Source organism: Colletotrichum graminicola (genome assembly GCF_000149035.1).
Source record: "Colletotrichum graminicola M1.001 genomic scaffold supercont1.49, whole genome shotgun sequence".
NCBI lineage: Eukaryota > Fungi > Ascomycota > Sordariomycetes > Glomerellales > Glomerellaceae > Colletotrichum > Colletotrichum graminicola.
In genome coordinates, this window is record NW_007361053.1 from 21,676 (window position 1) to 27,815 (window position 6,140).

The following is a 6,140-nucleotide window of genomic DNA, read 5'->3' on the forward strand; positions in this document are numbered from 1 at the left end:
GGGTACGAGATGATCGTATCATCGATGCAAGGGAAAGTAAGGAGAGGAACGCTCCAATGACTTGACGAAGAGTGGCCAGCTGAAGGCAACGGGTACCACAACCTGCGCGATTCGCAGCCCCATGAGCTTTTTTTTATGTTTTTTTTCGGAGGGGGCAGCGGGCTAGGAACTGCACATGAAGGCTCCAGAGACGATTTCCGATCACACGGCTTTGCGGCTTCGCTTTGTGTGCGTGCCGTGTACCGGTTACGTCTTGCCGTTGCCTGGCGTGGTTTCCTTTCCAGTGTCAAATATTCCAGCACGAGGCGAGCCAAGCTGATCTGGACCTCCGTAAAAGCAAGCCAGTGAGTAGGGTATCGTAAAGGAATGGACAATACGGATAGTGATGGATGGGATAACATTACCACTTGCCAACAGCCACACCGAGGTTAGGATGCCCAGTCAAGGTCAATCTTGTGTAAGGATTGACCGTTTGGTCCGAGAATCCGCTATCTTGCGCCTTTAGGCATGGTCGAGAGCCAATTGAGAGCATTATCGGCTTATGTTAGCACCAACCGAGTTCAATAATGCAACGTTTTGTGTCGCAATTCTCCAAAAGTCCATGGATGGTATTCACCATGCACTTAACTGTAAGCACTTTGTGCTGGCTCCAGAATCATGATAGATGGATGCCCAGGCTCAGTAACGTCGAGTCAAGGCGCTCTGTTCCCTCCCATTGGAGTAGAATATTGGAGAAAACACGGGTTAAAGTAAAGCACTTCTCTCCATCTGGATCCTGGATGTTTGAGGTTGTTAGTCTGTTTGTCGCTATTCTAGCCTAGGAGCTATTACTCGAACGACTCGGTGAGTCTTTCCGAGGAGGGCCTGGCTCAAAATTGGTATTTAAAGCCGCTCGAAAACCTGGAGGGTCAGATAAGTCCTCTCACACCAAATATTTGACTCAATGATATGGCGAGGGTAGAACTAGTGGTGACTGTAGATATGCATTATGTGCCTATAGATTTGTAAAACGCTGCGTTCATTCTTGGAGAAAGAGAGCATACCAACTCTAGCAATGACTCAGAACTGAAGCTATACGTACTCAACGTTGGTCATCTGCTAAAGTCTACTAGACTACGAGTTCAAGCAACACACCGCCCTTTTACCAGAGATTCACAGCCAGAAGAAACAAAGACAAGCGTTTGAATTCAGGTGCTGAACTTTTCCAGATGCCTGGCGAATCTGTGGGCGGCAATCGAGTTTATCGACTCCGCGGAGGCGGAAGAAACTCGGACGGTGATTCAGAGGCAGCTTTATCCACGTCTCGACAAAAGAAATTATAGTCCACTTCTGTCAACATCTGGCCATTCGTATCATCCTCACTTTCTTTCTGGTTAGTGCCCTCGTTATGGAAATATCGGTTTATGCTTTCATGAGTAAAGACACGACCCATCTGGGCAAGGTTCGTCCATGCATCCAAGTTTAATTAACATAAAGGTGGCGGTATCAATAGAATGACACATGTCGCCTGAGACAAGTAAGCCCAATTGGATCGCTAGCAGAAGTCCTTTTTGGCAGCCGAGTTAGTCAAAAGAACACTGAGGGCACTATGAGCATCAAAAGCACCATATACTTCTGTTCCTCACGACGAAACCTAGTCCATTCAGAGCAATCGATGGGTAGTCGAGCAATATTTTTAGCAGCAAGCCAATGCAGCTTTTTTTTCAGCCAATCATATTTTAACCTTCAGAGACATTCCGCCCTTTTGAGTTAAAACCCTTAGTGATGTTTGTAAAATCATCAGACGAAACACCCCTTCCCGTTACGCTGATCAATGTTTCAGGGTGTTTCACTTGTCTGCATATTCTAAGATCTTACATAAAGGGTGGAGAGTAATTTGGATGTCAACGTTGGCGTTGAGTTCCATATGAAGTAGTCAATCGATCTTGCTACTACCTGCACCACAAGAAGACACCGCACACAGTTCGAGTAAACTTTATTGCGGATATGCATTCGCGACTTGGCTTCAGATCGTGCTACGGTGGTTTTTCTGAGCTACTTTAGATAAGCGCATCGCAATGTTTCTCGTGAGTCAGTTACTATTAAGTCAAGGAAACCTTTGCCTAACGGACGAAAGCCCATAATTCTTGGTTAACTCCCCCACCCCACATCCGAGACACCCCCACTTCCGAGACATCCGAAAATCCCGCATTTCTCCTCCTTCATCAACATCACCACCTTTTTCAAACTATTATAACATTTCACATATATAACCAAACAACGCCATTTTTTCAAGATACCTTTTTTAACTTATTATAAAGTAATATACTAAAGATAAGCTTTATTAGGCCCTTCTAGATATATAAAATAAGTATAGTATCTAGGCTGCTACTTCTAAATAGGGTATACTATACTAGTTACTTTATTATTAATACTATAAGTAGTAAAGTAGGGATACTGCCTTTACCTATATGTAACACTTATCTTAGGCCTAAGAGGATAATCTAGCTGCCTATATATCCCTCTAAGCTTCCCTTAGTAGGTAGATTACCTATTAATAAGTAAAGGGCCTAGTAAAGCGTATAATAGGTAATAGGTATCCTCCTATAGGGAGGAAATAGATAGCCTAATTTATATAGCAAAATCTATCTATTAGAACCCTCTAATCTAGAGTAATTAATACCTAGTAATAGGTAGCTTATTCCCTTAAGGTTATTTAGGATTTCTTTTATTACCTTAGTAGTATTCCTACTATCTAAGGTATCTATCTATCTAATAAATAGAATATAAATAAGACTAGTATTATAAAAGGTAAGGGAGTTAATAGGCTAGTGTTAGGCTTTATAATATTATAATATATCTAAAAAAAGCAGCTAGGATCCTAGGTATAGGTATTTATTATTAAGTGTATATCTACTACTAAAAGCTTCTTACCCCCCTTACTTATATATAAAGGTAAGTTACTTTAGGTCTAGTAGTTTATATCTAACCTATCTATCTTATTTAGATATAAGGCTTAGTAATTTATAGTAATAAATAATAGCTAGATAACTAATAATACTACCCTTAAATAGCTAGTGTTATAGGACAAAGTAGTAAGTGCCTGTAGTTAGAAGACAGATAAATAGTAAGGACTAGATACCTAATATATATATAATATATTATATGTACTCTAGGTATATATCCCTTTAGTAAGTAACCTTTTATAGAAGGAAGGTTAACTATAAATACACTTACTATCTATTACCTATCTTATCTTATATTATTTATTTAGCTCCTTATTATTATTTATCTTACTTTACTACTCTACTATTACGCTTTACTTTTATACTATATTACTTTATAATATTACTATAGCCTAGCTTTATTTTATTAGAACTATAATAGCTACTAAGAAGGCTATATTAAGTAGTAGTATAACTATCTTAATTTATACTATTTTATTACTTTTACTATTTTTATTATTTTTATTAAGTTTTTTTTTTCTTTTTACTACTATATAGTAAAGAAATATATACACCTTAATAAAAGTAAAAGGCTTAAAGATATAGTATACTAAGAACGCTTTAACCTAAATAAATCTTTAAACTTAGGTAATTTTATATATAGCTTTAGGAAAACCTAACTTATAAAATTACTTAGTAGCTACCTTAAAGCCTTTATAATAATATATAATCCCTTATAACTATAGAATTTAATAAGGATATACTATACTACTTTAGTAATAACTAGTAATAAGGCTTTTAGTTAGATATTAGCTAGGCTAATAACCCTTTTTAGATTAAAAGCACCCTTTATATAGTAAAAAGAATTATTAAAGATATAAGAATTAACTTACTACTTTTATTAAGACTATATAGTAAAGTAGAGGATATCTAACTATTTTATAGTAACTTATAAAGCTTTTAGTTATTTAAAAACCTAGTTATACTAAAAAGAAACCTAACTAAGTAAATACTACTTACCTCTTAAAAAAAGCCTCCCTAATAACTACTTCTAAATAGAAATATTATAATAAGTAATATATCTAGATAAGAGGGAAGTATCCCTCTAGACTTATTATCTTTAAAGTAAGTAGAAGCTACTATAATAATATAGTTTAAGTTAAAAAGTAAGAAATAAGAAATTATAAGCCTACTAGGCTATAATACTATCTTATTAGTAGGCCTACTTAAACTATAGTTTTTTACTATACTAAGTTAATTCTTAAATAGTATAAGTTATTATACTTAAGGCTAATAAGAATAAGATATACACCTACCTTTAAGGTAGATATAATACTTACTACCTCTAGCCTAAGGTTAAGTAAGGAATATAATTCCCTTAAGTTAGTACTTTAGTAAGGAGGCTAGCGCTATAACTATAGCTACCTAATTAGTAAAGTTAAAGTTAATAGTAAAATAATTATAAAAATACTAAGACCTAATAAGTATAGCTTAGTTATAAAATAACTTTAGCTAGTAAAGGTAGTAAAAAAGCCTATAGTTAACTATAGCTATACTACCTCTACTAGTATTAAATATAAATAAGCTTATAGTAGCTTTTTTTTATACTATAACTACTTAAATATAAGTAGTAATAGCACTAGTAACTACTATAGCTACCTTAGGTTATTTCTTAGCCTAACTATAAACACTATTTACTATAAAAATCTTTTAGCCTAATACTAATACTAAGAAGTACTTACTAAACCTTATCTTTTATAACTACCTTATAATATATTATTATAATATAAAGCTTTAGATCTAAGTAGTTAAAGTAACTTATAAAAATCCTTTATTTTTATAGCGTTTTTATTAAATAATTAACTAGTACCTCTATAAATAAGTATAAAACTAGTAAGAATTCTAACTTACTAAAGTAAAGTAAAATATCTTTAAGTAAAAAGGTTAGCTAGTAATCTTAAGGTAATTTAAGTACTATTTTAAACTAACCCCTATTAAGGTAGAAAAGTAGTTTTATAAAAATTACTTTACTACTAATAAGATTAATAAGTAGTATAATATTTATACTTTTACTTAATCCTACTTTAAGTATACTAAGGCATAAGGTAACTAGACCTAACGCTAATAGCTAATAAGGTTTTATAATAACCTTATGCTATAACTATAGTAATTCCTTTATAAGCTTAAGGACTATAACTCCTTAGATAAGTATATTACTTTAGCTAAAAAAAAACACTAAGCCTTTTAGGATACTACCTTACTATTATAAAGTATACCTATATATACTAATAATATAAACACCTAAAGTAGTATAAATAATAATATAATACTATAGGGAAGTATATTAAAACAGCTAGAAAACTACTACCCTTAAGATAAGGACCCCTTAGAGACTAATAAAAAAGATATAGCTTTATAAGGATCTAATAATAATAACTAGTAATAATAAAATAACTACTAGTATAAAAAAAACTTTTAAGAAAACGCTTAAAAAAACTATAAAAAATACTAACCTTATAGTAACTATAAGTATAAACACTATTAGGCTAATTTAAAGCGTAAGGTATAAGACTAGTAACCATATAGTTATAATATATTATATTTCTTGCTTATAGAACTTATACTAACTGCCTAGATAGAGGGAGAAAAGGGGAATATTTATACTTATTTCCTAAGGATATCTTAGATATTTAGAGATATCTAGAGGTTTCTTCTAGATTCTAGGTTATTATTTAGGTTTATTAATTAGGTTATTATCTAGTTAGGTTATTTAGTAAAACACCTCGCTTATATAGTTTACTCTAGAGTGTTTTACTACTAAAGTAACTCCTTAGGAGAATAGTGCTTTTCTTAGAAGTACTATTCTTTATATAATAATATTCTTATCTTTTATTATATATAGTAGAATTTAGAGTAGTTATATAGATATAGAGTGTATACAGTGTATATAGTATTATTAATACTGTATTATATATTATATTTATATTTAATTCTACTTTATTATTTATAAGTTTTATAAGGTATTAAAGCTTAATACCTAACACCCCCCCTTAAGGTGTATATATATTTATATATATATAGCTTACTTTTATAAAACCTTTATAATAGAAAAAAAATAAGAAAGCTATATCTTTAGTATATATACTTAAATATATACTAGTATATCTTTATAATAGCTTATCTTAGAAAACCTTTATAATAGGAGAAACCTAAGAT